This window comes from Nicotiana tabacum, chromosome 5 (genome assembly GCF_000715075.1).
Source record: "Nicotiana tabacum cultivar K326 chromosome 5, ASM71507v2, whole genome shotgun sequence".
Classification (NCBI taxonomy): Eukaryota; Viridiplantae; Streptophyta; class Magnoliopsida; order Solanales; family Solanaceae; genus Nicotiana; species Nicotiana tabacum.
The window spans coordinates 54,397,495-54,421,018 of NC_134084.1; the positions used below are offsets into that span (position 1 = coordinate 54,397,495).

At 39.5% G+C, this 23,524-nt stretch overlaps 1 non-coding gene across 1 annotated transcript; it reads left to right on the top strand.

The window, feature by feature from the left end:
* The first annotated feature begins 3,254 nt into the window (after positions 1-3,254).
* Positions 3,255-3,361, top strand: LOC142181349 (small nucleolar RNA R71). The gene has a single exon (XR_012710015.1). It is a non-coding gene; the product is annotated as a small nucleolar RNA R71 (small nucleolar RNA).
* Positions 3,362-23,524: the final 20,163 nt, after the last annotated feature.

A 23,524-nucleotide genomic window follows, 5' to 3' on the forward strand; every position in this document is an offset into this window, starting at 1 on the left:
ACGTTTCTAGTGCTAGAGTCGAAAACAACCTTTTGTTTGGCAAGTTTGTTGTTCAAATTTAATACTGCACTTTCGTTATGTTCGTGTTATTTTACAATTCATATGGTAGTAAGCTAAATAAATAATTGTTCACTTGTGTTTTGATTGGTTAAAACTGAGATCCGAAGTGAGGTAATGCTAAAAATAGCGAGTTGGTGTTTTGGATCGATTGGGGTGAACGTCGTGTTGTTTCCGTCCAGGTTCGAACCTGAGCTCATTGGTATGTGTTTGCGTGAGAATTGGGCCTTCTTTGGCATTGGGACTGTTAGTGTCCATGTAGGCCCATATGTTGGGGACCGTCTTTCTTATAAAGAAAGTTACCGACGTATTAATCAATTATTATTTTCCGAGACAAAAAAAATAGTAGAAAATCATAGCCACTCTAGGATCGGCCTTTAAAACAAAATGAGACGAGCCTCTCTAGATAGATAAATAGATTGTGGGGCCCTCGATAAATAGTTATTAAAATACTTTGAATTCGGGAGGGTCGTTTAGTGAATTTCACGGCCTTCCCCAAAATAATATTACGTTAGAATCTTTAGGCGCGATCGTAATTAAATTACCTTCTTAAACTCGGGTGCGCATTGATGCGACCCAAATCCAAATCTCGACGAAGTCGAAATGTGTTGACAACCACGGGTGCATTGATTGCGACGTGGTTCGAAACGCGTTTACATATCATCGCAATTCTTGTAAAATAAATAATGATAAAAAGCGGTTTACAAATAAAAGGGCACATAAGCTAGCATGTGTTAAAATCAGATAAAATCAAATACAACAGTTAAGCGACCGAGCTAGAACCACGGAATCCGGGAATGCCTAACACCTTCTCCTGGGTTAACAGAATTCCTTACTCGGATTTCTGGTTCGCAGACTGTAACAGAGTCATATTTTTCCTTGGTTCGGGATTCAACTGGTGACTTGGGACACCATTAATATCCCAAGTGGCGACTCTGAATAATTAATAATTAAATCCCGTTCCGATTGTCCTTTAAATGGAAAAACTCCTTTACGCCCTTTGCGGGGTGTAGGTAGAAAAAGGAGGTGTGACATTTGGTACAAAGCTATTTATTCTAATTTTTATTATAGGCTTTTGTGACCTAAACAAATAACATGTAAGTTTTTTTTAATTTTAATAATATTTTATTACAGGTAATGTGGAGTTAGGTCCAAGGAATTCATACCTGAGATGGTTGGGCAATGGCTTTAGCTCCAGATTTAGTGGTTCTTCGATAGATGGCTTGGCTGGAAGAGACTCTCGATTTTCCAAGTGCAAGGGCTCAAATTCTAGAGTTCTATCCCAGAACCCTCTACCCTCTAATGCCAACACCCATTCCTCCAGTTCCTCTCGATTCACCTCATCCAAATTCATTAAACATGCAGCAAGGGGGTCCTCAATGGTTAGCACCTCATCATTAGTCTCTACGATTACATCCACGACATCAATAAGAGAACAATTAGCGAATTCATTTGGCCGCCTCATAGATTTATGCACATTGAATGTTATCTCCTCATCGTTCAATCTCATCTTTAGCTCCCCGGTTTCACAATCAATGAGAGCTCTCCCTGTGGCCAAGAATGGTCTTCCCAAAATTATGGGGATCTCTTCATCCACTCTGCAGTCTAAGATCACAAAATCTGCAGGGAACACAAATTTTCCTACCTGAATTAGCACATCATCTAGTATACCAGATGGTCGTTTCACTGTCCTGTCAGCCAGCTGCAACAATATAGAGGTGGGTCTAGCTCTTCCAATTCCTAGCCTCTTGTAAATTGCCAGGGCATAAGATTGATGCTGGCCCCTAGATCACACAGTGCTTTAGCAAAAGCAAAATTGCCAATAGTGGATGAGATTGTAAAGCTCCCTGGGTCAGATAGCTTTTCTACAATTGGTCTAGTCACCACTGCACTACATGTCTGAGTTAGAGTAACTGTCGCCAAGTCTTGGAAATCAAATTTTCGGGACATCAAGTCCTTCATCATTTTTGCATACCCAGGCATCTCCTTCAAAGCTTCAATCAATGGTATGTTTACCTGGATTTGTTTCAGCATTTCTAAGAACTTCTTGTATTGCTCCTCCTTTTGGTACTTAGCCAACCTCTGAGGGAAAGGTGCAGGAGGTCTCTTCTTCCTAATCAACTGAGATTGATCTTTATCCGCTGCTACATCAACTACAGGTTCCTGGATTGTCTCGGCTTCTTTCTCGGTCGCATTCTGAATGCTATTTTCTTCTTGGGCAGGCTGGACTGGCACCTCCGTCAGTTTCGTTGACTTATCCAGCTCAATGGGCACTGGTATAAGTATCTCAGCTTGTCTAGTTTCTCGAACCCTCTCTTTCTCTATGTCTAGATCTCTGCCATTACGTAGACTTACTGCCATCAACTACTTTGGGCCTTGATCTTTTGGATTTATCTGGGTGTCTGTGGGTAGTGTCCCATGAGGACGATTGTTCAGAGACATCGAATTTGGCCTACCTGCACTTCAATATTCTTGATTGCTGCATCATGTGCATCCACTCTCTCATTAATCCTTGCATTAGACCCAATAACCTGTTGCATCATTGCCTCAAGTCTAACAAACCCATCTTCCTGCCTTTCACTATGCTGCTGATGAGGAAAGTGATACCCCTGCTGCTGATTCTGATTATTATATCCCTGTGGCCTTGGGTAAGGTGCCATATTGTTAGGGGGTCTCATACCTCCCATGTTCCCAGTGTTGAACTGTGGCTGAGCTGGCCTGTACTGCTGCTGATTCTGATGACCCCAATTCTGACTACCCTGTCTCTGGCCTCCATAGTTAGATACATAGTTCATGTCTTCCGGGTAGTGATGCTGATCATGTTCTGCATTCCACTGGTTACCAATGGGCTGACTAATGCAAGATGTGCACAAGACCCCATTAGTAGTGTCTACGATGTGTACTTGCTGCTTCTGCCCAGACTCTTCAACCGTTTTGGTGAGTATACTCATCTATGTCAATAAGGTAGCCATATTTTTAGCCATAGAATTTGATGGATCAAAAGGCACTGAGTGCACCACTGGAGTGATGGGTGCGTTCCTTATTGTCCATCCCGAATTCTGTGCCATCTTGTCAAGCAGACTCTGACCTTCTCTCCATGTTTTTCTCAGGAATGCCCTACCAGCCGAGGCATCCTGATGTTCTTCATGCTATCTGATAATCCCATGTAAAACCGTTGTCCCAACATCTGATCTGGAATACCATAGTGTGGACATATAACCAACATTCCCTTAAAACGCTCCCATGTCTCATACAGTGTCTCCATTGGTTTCTATTTAAAGCTCAAAATTTCGTCAATTTGTTGAGCAGTTTTGTTGGGTGGGTGGAACTTGTTATGGAATTGCTTGACCAACTCATCCCAAGTTGTTATAGAATTTATGGGGAGTGAGTTTAGCCAGATCTGGGCACCTCCTGTCACTGAAAATGGAAATAATAACAGCTTAATTGCTTCAGGAGTTACGTTGGGCTGCCTTTGGGTTTTGCAAATAGATAGGAAGTTCTTCAAGTGCTGCTGAGGATCTTCGACTTGCGACCCCGAAAATAGTCTCTTGTTCTACAACAAGTGCAGCATGTTATTTGTAATTTGGAATGACGCAACCTGTATATGCGGAACTACAATGGCTATGGACAAATTTTCAGCTGTGGGTTGTGCCCAGTCATAGAGAGCAGCCTCTGGAACTATTGGTACCGCTGGGTTTTCCTCGTGATCACCCATGACTGTTTCGAACTGTGCAGTTGTTGGTTGTTGTTTGTTTTTCCGATTAGCCCGGTTCAAGGCCTTGAAAACTTTCTCGGGATTTGATAATGCTTCAAATACTTCACCAGATCTCGATGAGTTTCTAGGCATGCACCTGTGCAACCAAGTTAACAAACATTAAAATTTCAATGTAAAAATTGGGTATAAAGAAAAAAATGACTACAATAAGAATTTTTGTACTTCTTTAAATTGTAATTGATAATACCGTTAAATCCCCGGCAACGACGCCAAAATTTGATCACACCCAACTATGCCTTATTAAAAGGACAATACGGACGTTGCAAATATAACCTGAGTATTTATGCCAGAGTCGAATCCACAGAGAATTAATCTATCAATTACTTTTGTTGGACTTACTAAATTCTTTAGAATCAACTTCCCCAAACGTTGTGAATAACAGTTGATGGTATATTTAATAACTAAGATTGAAGTCAATCAACAGTTGTAAACTAACTATGGCTAAAAGATACGAAATCAAAGCCTAGACCTAAAAAAGAAAAAGGGATCCCCCACTCTGTGAACAATAATGAGAAGGTTCTAAGGTAGTGATTTCCCCTATTGATGGAATCCCTTCTGCTTATGTTTCATATAGATTTACCAACACATTCTATCAATCATGAACACTCTTTTCACCGTGAATCTCTCCCGAATAATCACGATAATTTACTAAACGCACTCTCCCGAGATACGCTAGCTGGCTTGTTTATTACAGTTCACTTTAGATTGTACCCAAGACTTCGTTATCCCTAATCCCGCCTTTAAACCCGCAGTTATCGATCCCTCTTATACTTTGAGAGTGATGTTGTTCAACAATTTCCTAAATATGCACTCTCTCCCGGGTTATGCATACTAAATAGGCACAACTAATTGAGGATCCTGCCAATTAACTACAACAAATACGTAGTTGAACAAATAGAGATTAAACTGGCAAACTATATTAACATAATCAAGAAGTTCATCCTTCAATAGGTTCCATCAAAACCCTAGACAAAGGATTTAGCTACTCATGACAATGGGTAAATAAACTATGAAAATATTCATGACTAAAATTGTAAGAGAAATAAAGAGAAGAAGAAACCAAGATGTTTTGGGTGATCTCTCACACTTGTTCTTCTTGCCAAAGTACTCTCTAAAAACATCCCATGCCTCCCTTGGGCGAGTTCTCTTGTTTAATATAGGGTTTTGGGCTAAAAATCCCGTGTTTTGCACTTCAGTCCCTGAAATTTACGCGTCGTGCCGCGGTCCTACCGCGGTTACGCCAGGATCGCGGCCAGAGTGGCCTTCAGAATCTGCAACTGTGTTCTGCCGTGGTCCGACCGCGGTTACGCGGGGACCGCGGTGGTCCATCTTCAGTTCAGGTTTTGCTGCCTTCGCGTGGTGCACGTAGCGAATATTATAAGATTGGCCTCTTTTTCTCCGTAATTGATCCCAAAAGTACTCCATAGACTTCTTTTATAGTATATAGCCTGCAAAGCATGAAAAACACTAATCAGAGCATTTTGTTATCACTTTTTACCATAAAAACTATACAAGAAGGTGGTTCTTTAGGGCCTAATTATAGTCCAATTCACCTATTATTAGTCCACTTTTCTGGGTCATGTCGCATTAACCAACGATAGACTGCCTCGTCTTCTTGCCTGATAGAATCCATATACCTCCAGAATTTATGCTGTTGGTGGTCTGTTGCTGCCATCCACGTCAAATCATGTAGATCTTTGTTGGGATGTGCCTTCTGGAAATTGGCCTTATAGTGCCTCACACAGTAACGGTGGTATGCATAAGGTTCTTGCCATGAATGCAAGTTCTCCACAAAACTTAATATACCACCGTGCCGATCAGATATTAGACAAATACCTGAACGCTGTTTGACAACGTGCTCTTTCATGTGGTTCAAAAATAGCATCCACGTCTCTGTGCTTTCATTGGCACAAACAGCAAAAGCTAGAGGAAATATTTGTCCATTAGCATCCATTGCCACAACTATCAATAGCTTGATATCGTACTTTCCATAGGCATGAGTTCTGTCTATGGATATTACTGGCCGACAATGCGAAAAACCATCAATTGCTAGCTTAAACGCCCAGAACACGTAATTGAATATGTATTCTGGTGTTCCCGAACTCTGCTCAAGCTTCCATTCAACAACTGTCCCGGGGTTAAAGTGCTGCAGTGCATCCATGTACTTTGGCAGAGATGCAAATGACTTATCCCAATTACCGTAGAAACGACACTTGGGACTCATACACTCTTCGTCTAGGGGGGTCTCTCTTCAAATCAGGTCCTTCCTCCTCATCCTGCTCATCACCATCCTCACGAAAAAAGGGTGTCTCGTCTCCGGATTCATCGACATTGTTATCGTAATCACTATTCTGTTCCTCACTCTGTGCATCTGCCAGATCCCGATGTAATACGTCGTTTTCGGTCAATTGAGTGAGTATGGGTGGTTCAACTTGCTCGTTTTCACTGCACAACCAACAAAAATATAAGCTACTGAATTAATAAATGATTTCCATATAGCTATATCACTTCATTTACAAGCCGTAATGTGATGAAATTTCATGATGGACGTTTTCAATTAAGTGATGACTACCGGATAAGCCACTTGTAAAATGTATATCCGGCCGGTACCCCTATTAAATATATGAGCGTTATTACAAATTCAATTCGCCAAAAATATACATAATTAACACAAATAAAAATTGAAGTTTACCACTCATCTTGTGAATTATGGAAAGCAGGGTATAAATTATTTTCTCGCTGCTCATTCGCCGGCGGAGATAAGTTTAAATCAAGGAAAACTCTTTCATCCGAAACCTGTCCGGCAAAAACTGCTCCATAATAACCACCCGATGACTGGGGGTTATCTCTGCTACGCACAACCTCGTTTTTTGGAACGTCTTCGACCTTCACGTATATCTCCAACATTGTGATTACAAGAAATTCCCGGCATTCGTCCGGAGTCCTCAAAAAATCACTCAAAGTTTCATCATCGTCGATTTTAAACTCCGAATAAAAAGCGACCCCTTGCAGAGTGACGGAATACGGATATCTTCCGGTTACTTTAAGTATCACTGAACATTTCCTCACACTCAGGTTTTTGCATAACGATATCAATTTATCGTACTCTATTGTAAGTGGCAATTTAACATGACACTGAGCAGGTAAACTGTAGCCCACAGAGTTATTCTCCATCACAACCTCACCCCCCCCCCCCCCAATATAATGAAACTCTTATTCTACGCTCTTTAGACATAATGAAAAAATACTGGAGAATTTAAGAACAATAAACGTTTCAACAAGAGGTAAAATTTTTTTGAATGAATTTCTATACAATCCTAACCTCTTTATATAGAAAATGGCTAGCCGGGATTTTTTTTTATATAGGTATAGCGCCCAAAAAGTTGGCACTATACGCTTTTGAATTATTGAAGTCACGAATTATTGGTGGGGCCAGGAAAATCTATGTATAGCGCCACTATACCTGGCGCTATACATTAATGATGTATGTATAGCGCCAGGTATTGTGGCGCTATACCTGACTATATCAGCTTTTACAGTATAGCGCCATAATACCTGGCGCTATACTTTAACGGTGCCGTTACTGTTAGTATATAGCGTCGGGTATTATGGCTCTATATATAAAAAGATCATTTTTTTACCACCTATTTGTGTAGTTTGAGTCCAAAAGAACCACATTTTGGTTCCGGACTCATCCTTGGATTTATCATGTGGTTGTTCCAAGTTGCAACATCTAAACAAAGACGAAGCTGAGCCTGGGTATATAACTTTTCGTTCAAAAACGAGATCATCTAATGAAAAAGCATCGAGGGATTTTGAGGAGTAAGTTAATAAATTATGGCTCTTGAATTAAGTGAGTAATGATTTAGGAAGTACATGATAAATTCTTCCTCTACAATAAGACTCTAAACTCTACACTGATTTTCCATTTGAATATTTTCAGAATGCTATATTTATTTATTTCTTATAGAATATTCTAAAATCTGATACATATCCCTTCATTTCTCGCCACCCTAGTACCACCTGGAAAAGTTAAGAACCATAAAATCAGTAGATGAAATATATTTCAGATACAAACACTTGATATTTGTTCGTCAAATTCATTTGTTATATATAACTCCTGCAACTGACTTATTTTCCTAGGATGCCAGAAGACAAATAAGTGTTTCTGAGGAGACACGTACGCTTCTTTCTTTTTAAGTTACATTTGCTTTCTGTTTCTTTCACTCCAGAAAAGAGCATAGCACATTAGCAAAGTGGCAAAGGCATAACGTTGAGTAATGATCTCGGATATCCAAATGCAAATATTGTTATCGTAGAGAATATTGATGCATGAACCTTGATAGGAAGGTAGAAAAGTCGAGGATTAGGGTAGTAGAGTAGGTAGTCTAGAGTGATCATAACAGTAGTATTGACACGCAGTCTCGCATTCTGCTGGTAGTAGGTTTTTATGACTAACCATTGTTTTCTTTCATTGTTGATCACCTTACTGTCTTGTTTTTATTCTGCTTTTATATGGTTTTTTGGTACTGTCCCTTGTCTATATTTTCATTAATGTGATACCTATGCTTTCATGAGCCGAGGGTCTATTGGAAACAACCTCTCTATTCTCACAAGGTAGGGGTAAGGTCTGCGTACACACTTCCCTCCCCAGACCCTACGGTATGAGATAATATTGGATATGTTATTGTAGAGAATATTGATGCATTTCCGGCACTTGTAAGTCAGCTTTTCTACTATTGGGTTGGGTACACAGCCTACAGAATCCCATTTCATCAGCCGTCATGTGATGTACAAAGATCAAATATTTACCTTACTACTACTTTTTTTATGTATCATGTTCATATATAGCACATGAAAGAAATCCCAGAAGCAGGGACCAATCTGGTGCAGCTCGAGCTGAATCCTCTATACAACAGATCTGCAATTCCGTCCAGTATGCTCACAAGAACAATAGTAAGGAGCATGTTCTGGTATTGTTTTCCATTGATAGGCTCAGACCAGCCTGCAAATGCGTCCTCGTGAGCTTCTGCCTCAAGGGGCAGAACAGCACTTGTATAAATTGCAGCAGCTACTGATCCAATTAAAGGGGCTGGCTAACTAAATCGGTTGAAGAACCAATAGTGACGGATCCAAGATTCGAGCTTGTAATTGAAAATGTGGGTTGTGAAATATAACAACCATATTGTTTACATACACATATAAGGTTGAGTCAAAACTTCGTTTGTTAATCAAAGATCTAGAGCATCTTTTATTGTTCCATTTGAGCTTTATGCCTCATGGCAGGGTGATCTCTAGAGGAGAGTATTAATAACCTAATTAATTAGGCATGTGCTTACTGAGTGCTAAGGTTATGCAGTTCTTAGCCGGGTAGTTAATTACGATTAATAACCTTCTTGTGTTCTGCTTATTATTAAAAGAGCACGAAGATAGTGCAGAGAAGAAAGGAATATCTAAGCATCATTTTCATAAACTTGTTTACACCAAAAAAGTAAGCAAGCAATTTGATCTGATCTTGAGGAAAATACTTAAGCGAAAGTTTGTAAAACTTTTTGGAACTGTAGAAAAAACAAGTAAGAAAATCTAGGAAACAGAAACAACAGAAAATAGTTATTGCATATTCAAAGTGATTCATAGCTAAAACTAAGTCTTATAGTTATTTTTGACATTTTGTATCACTAAAATTGCAAAATTTCAAAACCTTTAAAATCAAATCAATGAAATTCGTCTATACAAATGTTCGTTTTTCTAAAGTTTATTCTTTCTGTTTTTTTAGAAATTACAAAATTTTAATTTGTTTTATCGCTTCTGTCTCAACCTTATTTTTTCTCCCGAATCTCACATAGCTTATCACTTATAAAAATTTAGAAAGAAGAAAGATGGAATTGATGAATCAAAGCTAAATCGTGTAAAAGGAAAACTTCATTTTTTTTGGGTGTAAATTACAAGTAGTTTTATGTATTATAGTTTTTAAAACAAATAAAAGAAACCCGAAAACAAAACTCATAGCTTATGATAACCACATAATAGTACAAGTTTAAACATAAAAATATTCAACTTCCTCCATTCCCTTTTACTTATCCAGTGTCCATTATGCACTTAAGAAAATCTTAAGTATTTAACTATGCTTTAGAAAGCTAATTTGACTATTAATACTCCAGTAAGTTTGGGAAATGATTACTTAGTGTCTGGTTGAGAATCTATAATGACTCGACCAGCGTTTTGAGCTTTATTGTCCCGTTCACTGATTCGAGGTTTTGAGTGACTTCATATTGTATATTAAGACTTGCCTGTCTGGTCGGATTCGATTTTCGGATGTTTCAGGATTGATTTGGACGAGTGACCCTCATTTTAGAAGATTAAGTTGGAAATATTGACCAAGGTTTGACTTTTGTGAAAAATACCACGGAACGATGTTTCGAAGGTTCCGATAAGTTCGTGTTGTGATTTTGGACTTGGGCATATGCCCGAAATTGAATTCGTAGGTCCCTAGGTTGATTTGGCATGTTTTGCCGAAAGTTGGCAATTTGAAGTTTTAGAAATTTCTTAGGTTTGACTATGGTTTGACTTTATGGATATCGGGTACAGATTTTGGTTTTGCGACCTCGAATAAGTCCGTTTTGCTATTTTAAACTTGTTTGTAAAGTTTGGCGCCATTCCGAGCTGATTTGATAGGAATTGGACGCATGATTGTGTTTTAGAAGTTCTTAAGTTTCAATGTTAAATGCTTTCGCGCAAAGTCCTTATCACTGCGGAAAACTGATACTTTCCTTTATGATCAAGGTTGGTTGAACTTTCAAACCTGGTCATGTGTTTTGAGGTTCGATTCGTGATTTCGAATGCCAGTTTGGTGGTTTGATCACGCGAGTGAGTTCGTATTATGTTTTTAGACTTGTGTGGATGTTTGGTTTGGAGCCCCAAGGGCTCTGGTGAATTTCGAACGCGTTTCAAAATGTTTGAAGAGTTTTAGTTTTGTGGGCTTTTGAACAGGTGTTGCAGGTCTTGCAAATGCGAGATTTCGTTCGCATTTGCGTTGCCGCATTTGCGCGGTGGGAGATCGCATCTGCGAGAAATGCTGGAGACTGTCAGGTTCGCATTTGCAAACACAATGTTCGCTTTTGCGCTGGGGGCCTGGGCTAGGCTGGGTCACATTTGCGATCATCATGGTCTCTTTTGCAATATGTTCCTTGTTCCCATTTACGAACCTTTTGTCGCATTTGCGGCATTACCAGGAGTGTGGTGAGTGTCGCTTTTGCGATCATTCTTCGCATTTGCGAGGTTCGTAATTGCGAACCTCAGGTCGCATTTGTGACAGTTGCGCAAGGGCTAGAAGTCGGGATTTTAATCTCATTTTCATATCTTTGAACCTAGACTCGGTAGGAGGTGATTTAGAGAGGAGATTTTTACCTACAATCATTGGGTAAGTAGCTTTAATTAATTTTCAACTATATTTCATGATTATATATAAGATTTAATATCAAAATGTGAGAATCGACGTGAAATTTTGTCAATATTTTAAAAAATGAAAAAATGATATTTGAAATTCAAATTGGACTCGAATTTTAAAACAAAACACATATATGCAATAAGAGAATAATTTTTCACAAACCGTCGATAAAGGTTGCATAGGACAAGGAATGCTCTCTAGGCATGGATATCCCTAGGCGGTGGCCAATCTGTGATAGCCTGAACCTTCTGTTAGTCCAACTTGATACGCCCTTCCTCAATGACATGTCCGAGGAATTCAATCTATTTTTGGGTGAAGGAGCACTTGGATAGCTTCACATATAGTTCGTGCTCCTGCAGTCGAGCTAGGACTGTCCGCAGATGCTCTAAGTGTTCCTCCAATATTTGCTATATACCACAATGTCGTCCAAGTAGACCACTACAAATTTGTTAATGTATTCTCGGAATGCTTCGTTCATCAGGGTGCAAAATGTGGCTGGAGCATTCGTCAAGCCGAATGGCATGACGAGGAAGTCGTACGACCCATATCATGTCACATAAGTCGTCTTGTGTTTATCTCCCTCAGCAATCCGGACTTACCAGTAACTTGTCTTAAGATCTATTTTAGTGAACACTGTAGTGCTTCCCAATCTATCGAGCAGGTCCGCCATTAGCGAGATTGGGTACTTGTTTTTTATGGCTATCTTATTTAGGGCCCGATAATCCACACAGAGTCGTAGGATGCCATCATATTTCTTTTGGATCAGCACATGGGACCCATAAGGGGACTTAGAGGGCACAATGATCCCCGTGTCCAACATTTCCTTCAACAGAAATAGAACAAACAAGTGCGTTCAAGGCACCTATTGGTTCGGTCCAGTCAGTATCATTTATGTCGATATTCGTCCTATTATCAAAATCTTGATGGGCATTCATTTGTGCCTGTGTGCATTCATTGTTACAATGCAGACCGCCGCAATAACGACATCCTGAATGGGGCTTCCTCCCCTGATCATTGTTGCGAGACGCAACACTATTACTACCTGAGGAGGGAGTCTTAGATTTGGTTGCGCTCTGATCTCATCCACTTCTTCTAGGGCCACCATTGCTAGGCTGGCCCACTTTGTATCCTCCTTGGACAAGTGGTTGAGGCCTATCCTTCCGAGCTTCCACTTGGTAGTCTCCAAGGCTTTTTGCTGCTTGGATCGCCTTGGGTAAGGTATCTACCCTTTGTCTTTGCACCTCCATACGGGCATAAGGTTTCAAACCTTTCGGGAATCTGAAGAGTTTGTCTTTGTCCCCTGATAAGTGCGGAGAATTCCCATACGTAATCTCTAACTGACTAGGTTTGGTAGAGCTCCCGAAGCTTTCTCCATGCATTATACTCAACATTTTCGGGGAAGAAGTATAAGCGTATGGCTGCCATCAGGTCTCCCCATGTCTCAAGAGTATCTTCACTAGCCCTAATGGCTTCATATTTCACCCGCCACCAGAGTTTAGCATCACCCTGAAGATATATGGTAGCAGTTGCTACCTTTTTTGCTTCTTCTAACTCCCCCACGACATCGAAGTATTGTTTGCTGTCTAAGATGAAGTTCTCCACTTCCTTGGCATTATGTGCCTCATTGTAGGGCTTTGGTTTAGGAATCTTCAGCGTCTGGGGCATAGGGGTAAGGTTCACAGCACCCACAATGTGGTTTCCATCTTCTCGGAGTAAGTCTTGTAACGCAGCATTGACAACATTGAGTTGGTCCGTCAAGTTGTCTATGATTTGTTGCATGGCAGTTGCCCTGTCTTCCTCTTGTGCATTATAGGCTAAATCCTCTGTCTGCTCCTGTTGGAGCCCCTCGAATTTATTGAAAATTCCGGATGCCTCTATGGCTATCGTTTGCCGGTCTCCTTTAGAGTCGCGACTGATATTTTTAATGTCATGTTCGGCTTGCCACATCCTGCGGTCTAGGCCGTCCAACCTTTGTACTAGGCTGGTTCTTAGATCAGGCATCGTACTTGCTATGGGCCTTAATACATTAACTGTCTCTTCAAGGGCTGTAATGCGGTTCCTATAATTCACTATGGTCAGAAATGGTGGCAATGGCAATGTGTTTCCTCGTCTGATGTCGAGCCTAGGCTCTGATACCAACTTTTACGCGATGCCTTCCTGAGATGTCTTAGAAGGGCGATGTAAGGATAAGGAGCCGATGTCCATACAGTTACTATCCGCTAACTGAGGTCCCCTCCGTTCGCTATACGAAACCATCAGTGTCATACAAAAAAATCAATGTCAAGAGAAATTGAAAGAATAGAAAAGAGAGTGAGAATGAAAGAAAGCTTGATTGCATTAATAAAAACTATTACATAATGGTGTCGAGAGGGAGATACACTAATATAGAGAATTGTTTGCTTGCTTGAAAGTTTGACTACTTGATCCCCCTAATAATGCTTAACAAAAATAACCAAAGTTATGGGACTTGACATAAGTAAGCTAGAGAATCATAATTGAAGTACAGGATGTAAAACTACACTACATTTACAACAATACAGACTTATATTACTACAAGGTATAAATAGGTCAATTGGCTATAACCTTGTCTTTATCATCAAGATCTGTGCGCGTGGCGTTGGCCACAGGGCATGGGTCAATTGCACTGACAATGGGTGCGCGCTGGGGCGCTGCCTGCCAAGGGGCACTATTGGCATCTGTCTACGGCTGGGCGCTATCGAGGGCTATTATTGGGCCGACATAGGCACATGTGCACTTGTCACTTGGCGCGGCCAAGACCACAGTGCCGTCCATGGCGCTAGGCATTGGGTGGCTTGTCAGGATGCCATGGGGCACATACAAGGGGTTATGGGGCATGGCTGGAAATCCACCCATGACACTAATTATGATTCAGATGACTTCGACAAAGTTAGAATGTTTGGAAGTTAAGAGAATGATTTTGATCTTTGATTCATGGTTTTGATGTTAATTGCAGTATTTTGAGCCTTTGGGTAAGTTTAGATAATGTATTTGGATTTCTTGGTTTGATTTTATAGGGTCCCGTAGGGCTGGGGAGTGTCTTAGATTGATTTCGGATCGTTTGGTTTCATGTTGGCAGTTCTAGTTCTTCGCTCCTGTGGAGGTTTGGTCGCAGGTGCGATGTCGCTTTTGTGGATACGCTGTCACTTTTGCAAAGAGGAAGTGATCTGGAGGTGGTCGCTTATGTGGAAAGGGAAGCCTAGGTGCGAGGAAACGCCTTCAAGGTTTTGGTCGCAGATGTGAGGAGCAGACCTGGTTTGGGAGTCCGCATTTGCAGAGTGTGTGGTGCAGATGCGGTGTCGCATATGTGGTAGATTTTGCACACCTAGAGAGCCGCAGATGTGGCAGGTACTTCGCAGATGCGAAGGATGGCAGTTTGAGTTGAGTTCGCAGATACGAGATTGGGCTCGTAGATGCAGTATCGTAGATGTTTTTTTACCTCAAATGCGAGGATGCTTGGCAGAATGTTATATTCGTGGTTTAGCTTTATTTTATCATATTTTTAGATTGGGAGCCAAAATTGGAGTGATTGTTTTATCAATTTTCACAAATGCGGTTTTGTAAGTTTTCTTCACTCTGATTTAATAATTATTCGTAATTCTATCTCTGATTTTGGCATTTGATTGATGAATTTAAGGAAGAAAAATTAGGGGTTTTGTCTACACTTTAAGAGAGAGTATTTGGGGGGTTTTGACCATCAATTTGGACCCGAATTTGGAAACTAAATATATATTTGGACTCGACAGGTTACGGGTCATCCAATATTTGTATAGGTTTCGGATCTCAGGCATGTGGGGCCAGGCTGGCTTTTTGAAATTTCTTCAAAATCGAAGCTTTACAATTGGGATCGCTTCATATAGTTGACTTCCTTAGATGATGTTTGGCTAGGATTTGTAAGATTTTAAGGCTCGAGTGAGGTTTCGATGCGATTTTTAGTTGAAACTAGCTTAGGAATAAGTCTTTTTGGCTAACCTTGTTAAGAGGGAAACTGCTAGGATTTGACTTGATTGCTATGTGTTTAATGTATTAGGGGTGGTGTATATACATGGTAGCGAGCGTATATGCACTTACCAAGTTTATATCATGCCCGGAGTAGAATTGAGATACTTTATTGTGACAACCCGACCAGTCGTTTCATGAGTTACTGCTCCATATTTCTACTTCTTAATGCTTTGTATAATGGTTCTATATGTGATCGGGTCGATTGGTTAGGATTCGGAAAGGAATTGGTAAAGTTTGAGACACTTAGTCTCTTTTGAGGAAGGTTAAATTGGAAAAGTCAACCGGATGTTGACTTATGTGTTAGAGGGCTCGGATGTAAGTTCCGATGGTTCGGTTAACTTCGGTAGGTGATTTGGGACTTAGGAGCATGATTGGAATGAGTTTTGGAGGTCCGGAGTAGATTTAGGCTTGAATTGGCGAAAATGGATTTTTGGTGATTTTTGGTTGGTAGGTGAGATTTTGATATAGAGGTCGGAATGGAATTACGAAAGTTTTAGTAGTTCCATTGTGTTATTTGGGATGTGTGTACAAAATTTCAGGTCATTCGTGCCTGGTTTGGTTGGGTTTTTGATCAAACGCGGAAGTCAGAAGATTTTGGAAACGTTGGCTTGAATCCGATGTGTTTTGGTTGATTTGATGTTGTTTGAGGTGTTTTTAAGATTGATACAAGTTTGAATAAGGTTTTGGGATATGTTGGTGCCTTTGGTTGAGGTCCTAAGGGCCTCAAGTGAGTTTCAGGAGGTCAATCGGATCATTTCTTGATGTTTGGAGTTGCAGATTTTGGTTTCAGCTGTTGCAGGTATTTTACTCTTCGCGTTCGCGAGTGGGCCCTCACGTTTGCGAAGAGTCAGTTGAGGAAGGTGGAATTTAAGCCTTCGCGTTCACGAGGAAGGATACGCGTTCGCGGGGTAGTGGCGCGTTCGCATAGAAGAAAATGTGTAGCTGAGCTTCTGTGGATTTTATTCATCACGTTCACGAGAGGCGGAACACGATCCCGAAGGTTGGTCTGAGCAAAGCATCATATTCGTGAAAGAGGAAAAATTGGTCAAAGTTAATTTGTGCTTCTCAAACGCGAGGCTTTGAGGTCGTGATCGCAAAAGAGGAAAAATTGGTCAAAGTTAATTTGTGCTTCGCAAACGCGAGGCTTTGACCGCGTTCGCGAAGAAGGTTTTCAGGCCTGGGCAGAAGGTTTAAAAGGTTGTCTTGTCCGCGAATGTGGGGTTTATTTCTTCCATTGTTGGTCATTTTTGGAGCTTTTTGAAGGGGATTGAAGAGGTATTCAAAGTGAATCACTTGGAGGTAAGAATTTTGGACTTAAAACTTGATTCTAATGTGAAATCTACCTAATAAATCATGGAATCTAAGCCTAAAATTGAGGAATTAGGGCTTGAGATTAAAAGACTTTAAAATGAGAATTTGAGGGGTCATTTGGACTCCGATTTTAGCGTTATTGGTATGTATGGACTTGTGGGAGGATAAGGATTCCGTTGATGTGATTTTTATCGAGTTTTGAGATGTGGGATCGGGGGTCGGGTTTGACCAATTTCGGGATTTTTGGTATTATTTGATTGTTTTCGCTTGGGCTTCGTTCCCTTAGCATATTTTGACGCAGTGATTCTTACTTTGGACAGATTCGACAAGAGTGGAGGCCGATTCGAGGGGCAAAGGTGTCCCGGAGTAGTATTTTCACCGGTTTGAGGTAAGTAACCATTGTAAATCTGGAACTGAGTACAAAACCCCGGTATTTGACATGTGTTGATAAATGTAATGACGCACATGCTAGGTGACGAGTGTGTGGGCATGCACCAGTAGGGATTGTGACTTGGTCCGTCCCGTAGCGACTATTAAGCCACGTATTTGATTTGGAATCTTATATTATTCCGTACTTTAGTCATTTATACTGTATTATGGGCTGTATGCCATGTTTGGAGCCTTTTACTGACCTGTTCAAACCCTAAAGGGCATTCTTACTGTTTTTCCTCACTTTACTTGTTGAAAGCGTATCCTCAGTCATGTTTTACATGTTTAGTGAGGACTGTTTGGACTGAGTTCCCTAGTTTCTACTGTTGTGCCCGAGAGGCTGTGAGGTTAATGACTAAGAGAGGTTGAGAACCTAATGGTGAGGATATTTATATATGTGTGAGTTATGGATCGAGCTGCACACCGCAGCGATATATATATGGATCGGGCTGCACGCCGCAGTGATATATACATATATATTGGATCGGGCTGCGTGCTGTAATGATATGACGCTTGGGCTGTAGGAGCCCCTCCGGAGTCTGTACACCCCCAGTGAGCGTAGTCGACTATAAATTACGGATCGGGCTGAACACCGCAGCGGTTACTATGATTTCTATGAGATATTAATGAGCCTGAGTGCTGAGAGTGAGTACTGAGTGACGAGTGATTGAGAGGCTGCCTGAGAGGCCATATTCTGAGTGATACCTTGCCCCAGGGGCCCTGTTATGATATTTTCACTGATTTCACTCTTCTTTTAAAAATAGCCTCTGTTGGAAAAATTGCTAAGTATATGATTTCAAGTGTTTAAACTGACGTTGATAATTTTTCGATGAAACTAGTTTTAAACTGTGAAATGGATTTGTTATCCTGTTGTTTATTCAGTTATATGATTTTTAATTGCTTGTCACTGCTTTCAGACCTTATTTACCCTAGTTACATACTGAGTTGGCGTACTCATGTTACTCCCTGACCTTGTGTGCAGATCCAGGTGCCCGAGTGGCAGAGTGAGGGTCCTTAGCTGATCCAGAGGTTGTCGGAGATTTCAAGGTAGCTGCATGGCATCCGCAACCCTGTTTTCTCCTTTCTATCTTGTTCTTTTCTGCATTTTCTAGACTTATGTTGTATCAGACAGTTAGTTATATAGTAGAGGCTCTAGACTTGTGACACCATATATTTGGGACTGTGTAGTTCATGTTTATTTGACTTCCGCTTATATTTTGTTGTTTTTAAACACTTATTATGGAAATTTGGTATTTAAACCTGTGTTAGAAAATGGATTTATAAAAGGAATTTGTTGTAGTTAATGGTTTGGGTTGGCTTGCCTAGTAATGTGATAGGCGCACGACCGGGTATTTGGGGTCGTGACCTTTATGTCTTGTTTTGATTATATGTTCATCTTGATTATTGATTTATTGGCTTATATGACTACGTTTTATCTTTTATCCATACTAGAGATCATACCTAGGTTTATGATTATTTATAAAGGCAAGAGAACTTGTTCTTAATATGTGTAATTTCTTGAATCATCTTAGTCATACAAAAATTTCATGAGCACGTATCCACATGATATTATCAAGTTCATGTACACCTTTTATTTGTAATATATATATATATATCACATTTGGATACTTGATTTGAAATGAAATTGTGGTACAAAAGGCAAGGTCATGTGGTTGAAATACAATTATGGAACATATATTATGAGCGGATAGCCGATTTATGAGTGATGCTATTATGCTCCTCTTTGCGCTTGGATTTGATACCATCCCTCTGGAGTCAGGTGATTAACCATGTTACTTTGGGTCCTGTGAGCGTGATCAGTACATGGATTTTGTACCAGATCGATACATGGATTTTATATCGGGTTATTGTGAAACATGAATTGTGTATCGGGATACATAAATCTCGTATCGGGGTAAGTGGATCTTGTACTGGTTAGAACATGCACACATATTCTTGATTCATTTAGAGGCATCTATTTAAATGCTACTGTTTCATGCCATGTATACATGCTAGTTAGGAGTCTCGACTCCATTTATTGAAGCATGCTAGCCTTACATGCCATACTTGAGTAGTGTTATGATTATATGTTGAATTGAAAAAGCATGCGTTAGGTCTTTCAACTATTTTATATCTTGATACCTGTTGATCATGAGGATATTTATTGTTCCATCTCCTGGCTTGGTATTATTTATGTATTGTAAGTATTTGGATGCATCTAGACTCTTACTACTTCTTCGAGGTTAGACTTGGTACTTACTGGCTACCGACTGTTGTGTACTCATACTACGCTTCTGCACATTTTTGTGCAGATTTTGAGGCTGGTATTGTGGTACCCTTTAAAATGAGTAGAGTGTGTTATTAGACACTTCGTGTTGAGCTGCCATGCTATTCCGATCCACAGCACATGGAGTTCCCATCCTTGTTTCCGGTATGTTTTCTTTCTCACAAACAATTGTGATAATGTATTCAAACTTGCACATATTCAGTAGTTGATCATGTTATACTTGTATTAAGATATTTTACTACTTTGAGATTTTTCTGTTTTTATTATGATATAACTATGTTAATTAAAGGAAATTAGACTTTATTTTGTTGATTGTGAGTTGGCTTGCTTAGCAAGTACGGCTAGGCACCATCACGGACTGAGGTGGGATATTGGGTCGTGACAACATATAATGCCATTGCAGTGTGTAATCCGATCTACAAATTTCCATGGCGGCATGACACCGATCTACACATAATACTGTTGCGGCGTGCTATATGATTCACAAATATTCATGTGGCGGCGTACTACCCGATCCACACAATATCATCAATATCCAATATCCGCTCATAATATTACGATGCCAAAATTCTCATCTTTTAATATATTCATCTCAAACTCATAGATATACGTATGAGACAACATAATTGAAGGCAATAAATCATAATAATAGAAATGCAGATAAAATTCATATAAGGCTAAAAAATTGCTATAGTTATTGATGTAATTCAATTCATCTCAACAATTCAATAAGCAATTTCATCGTCCAAATGTCTTATCATAATACATATCATGAATGAAATAAGCCATTTAACAACTAAATCATGAATCAATATGACAAGTATTTGAATACGGCATGACGAAGAATTTCAATATGGCAAAACAATTATTTAGGTCCAATTCAAGAAGTCACAACCTTAAGTATGCTTCTAAGCCATGATTAAAAGTCATTATGTAGTCATAGAATCAACAAAATATGAATATGGAGTTCACATAGTCCAAACAGGGCATAATCATAAGCCAAACATTTACCGGATATGGTCATAACCTAGCTACACATATACGCTCTTCACCTCGTATATACGTGGCTCCTAAAACATGCAACATGTAGCAAATAGATCACCTATGGGTACAATTCCCTCTTACAAGGATAGACAAGAGACTTACTTCCATCCGGCAAGCTTTAATGAACAACAAATTGTGTTTCCTTTCAAACCCAACTTCCCACAATATGAATCTAGCCAAATACAACTCAATAACATTAAACAAAGCTGTAGGAATTATTTTAAAATAATAAAGCTTCAATCTTTAATCAAATCACCAAAAGTCAAACTGGGCCCACATGGTTAAAACCTAAGTCAAGGGATAGATCCCGACTATTCGTAACCCCAAGAGTCCAAATATGTGATTATACTACAAAATCGGGTCCAAATCAACCCCCCAAATCCATAAATTACCCCTCTTAGGTTGTAGACAAAAATCTCAAAATTTCACTTTAAAATTCCAAGTTTTTGGTAAAGAAATCCATGAGAAATAAAGATATAAAACAAAATCCAAGTAAAAATTACATACCTCCAATGTGGTAGTGAAATTTCTCTTCAAATTATCCTTCTCTCGAAGTCTAGGGATCAAAATATGAAATAATGGGGAAAGTCCAGAAATTTGACAACTTTAACACTGCCAGAAATTACCTTTCATGATCTTGGCAAAACCCTCACGATCGTGATGCACAATTCAAAGCTGCCTCCTGAAAGTCCTACACGAATACCGCATAGACCATGGGAACACGAAGGCCAACCGGCCTCTCCACTCCGTAACTACGAAGGTCCAATCGCGAACACGACATTTAACGCCGCATTACTTTGCGAACACAAATGCTCTCAAGCGAACACGAGCCATGCTGACTGCCATACCTAGAACCTTCTCCTCGATTGCATATACATTCCCCGATCATGAGGTACAAATCTTTTCCTGCCATACGCTTCTCCACGATCGTGAGGTTACCCTCGCGAGCATGATGTACAACCGAGACTAGCCAAAAATCAGTAATGCGAACTCAATCGAAATGGTCCGAAACCATCACGAATCACACCGAGCCCCTCGGAATCCCATCAAATCATACCAAAAAGTCAAAACACGTCATTCAAACTTATCCAAATGCTAGAAACACCAAAAATAACATCTAAACAAAGAATCGAAGGTCAAAATACTTCCCTTAACTTTCAAACCTTCAAACTTTGGCGAACGCGTCCGAATCGCACTTAGACATTCCGATTCATAATAAAACTTTACACACAAGTTCCAATCAACTAAATGAACCTATACAAGGTGTCAAATCCTCAATCGAAGCTTGATAATATCAAAGGCAACTCCTGGTCAAACTTAAAAACTCTCAGATTCTTCAACTTGCCAACATTTAATGAATAGAGACAAAACATTCTAGGAACCTCTGAATTCAAATCCGAACACATGCCTAAGTCCAAAATTACCATAATAACCTACTGAAACCATCAAATTTCAATTCCGAGATCTTTGACTCAAAAGTCAAATCTTGGTCAATTCTTCCTACTTAAAGCTTTCAAATTGAGAATCACTCTTCCAGATAAATCCCAAAACTCTCGAAAGTCAAAAACAAATATACATGAAAGTTATAATATATTATATGAAGATACTCAAAGCCTTAAACCACCAAATATAATGCTAGAGCTCAAAACCAGTCGGATCATTACATATTTTGATATTCTAATTATTAATATATATGTGAGAGTACCCATGTATATATTCAAAAATAATAAAATTAATTGTAATTAGAGTTTCTTTGATTTCAACATATGACGTAAAAATAAAAAAAATAAAAAAGCAAAGATGGTTCACCTAACCTCTGTCGTCAGTTCTTGAAGTTTTTTTTAAAATATATTTATGCACCTTTTGAATTATTTTCCCTCTATGTATTTCCCAAATTTTAGATATGTTATAAATATATTATATTATAGATGTGAATTTAGTACTCCGTTGTAAATAAGCTTCCTGAAGAAGCTTATCCATATTGAACTCCGCCGTAAATATGTTTATCTATTTAGTACTCTATTGGAAATAAGCCTCCTAAAGAAGTTTATCATTTTGGCACTCCGTTGTGGATAAATATTACTCATGTAGAAGATTATTTATAGCTGGTACAATAATAACTTACAAGAAGCTTACAAAACAACTTGTAGTATGAGCTTGCAAGTAGCTAACATAAGAGCTTGCAGTAGCAGCTTACAAAGCAGCTTCCCTTCTTCTATAAATAGAAGAGATTTCAGTTCATTATGTAGATGAGTTTGAAATTGAATAATATATCAATCTCTATACTTGTATTCGATTTCTTTACTTTGCAGTCTTTATTTTATAACACGTTATCAACACAAGACTCTGCCATTTTGAGCATTTACTTTGAATTTAATTTATATTTCAGCGTTCATCTCCGATGTAAGGCGACGCTCTTACGTTCGTGGTTAGATCTTATTCATTCCGAGCATCACAAGGGAGATTATATACTTGAGGTGGTAAACTTTCTTCTTGGCAATAGTGATATGGATATCACTTACGTCTGGAGTGGCCAAATTTGTATAAAGTAATATGAAACTTTTACTTAAATTTGGTTTAATATCTTTATCATCACTTGCTCGGTTATGTGCTACGTGTACAATACCTATTTTGGTATTTGTTTTTATCCTAATTATCTTAATAAAAGATTACAAAGTGGATAACATTGTTAGATCCACTTAAACTCTAGCAGAGTTTGCAAGAAATATATAACTACCAAAAGTGGTTATGTTTCATATAACTCATTGTAACAAAATTTCGTTAACCCCCAGAAGTGGTATATGCCTATGACTACCAGAAATGATAATTTAGGCTTGCTGTTAGAGAAAATTTCTCTATATTACTTGCAGCCTCGATTTGCTCCTGAAGTAGCATTATCTTAAAAGAGGTTCTAAGCTATCACACAATTTGGTGTGATTAATGCACGTTCATATAATTATGTTCTGTTCCATGAATAGGGTTGTATTGTGGTCCGGCCCCAGCCCGGGACCAGCCTAGGCCCGCGAGCCCACATGGGATTTGGGCTAAACAGGCTGGCCCGTATGGTCCGGGCCTAAGCGGTCCTAGGAGCCCACTATTGGCCGGTCCAGCATGGACAGACCGCGAGCCCAGGACCGTTTAGCCCGGGACCGGC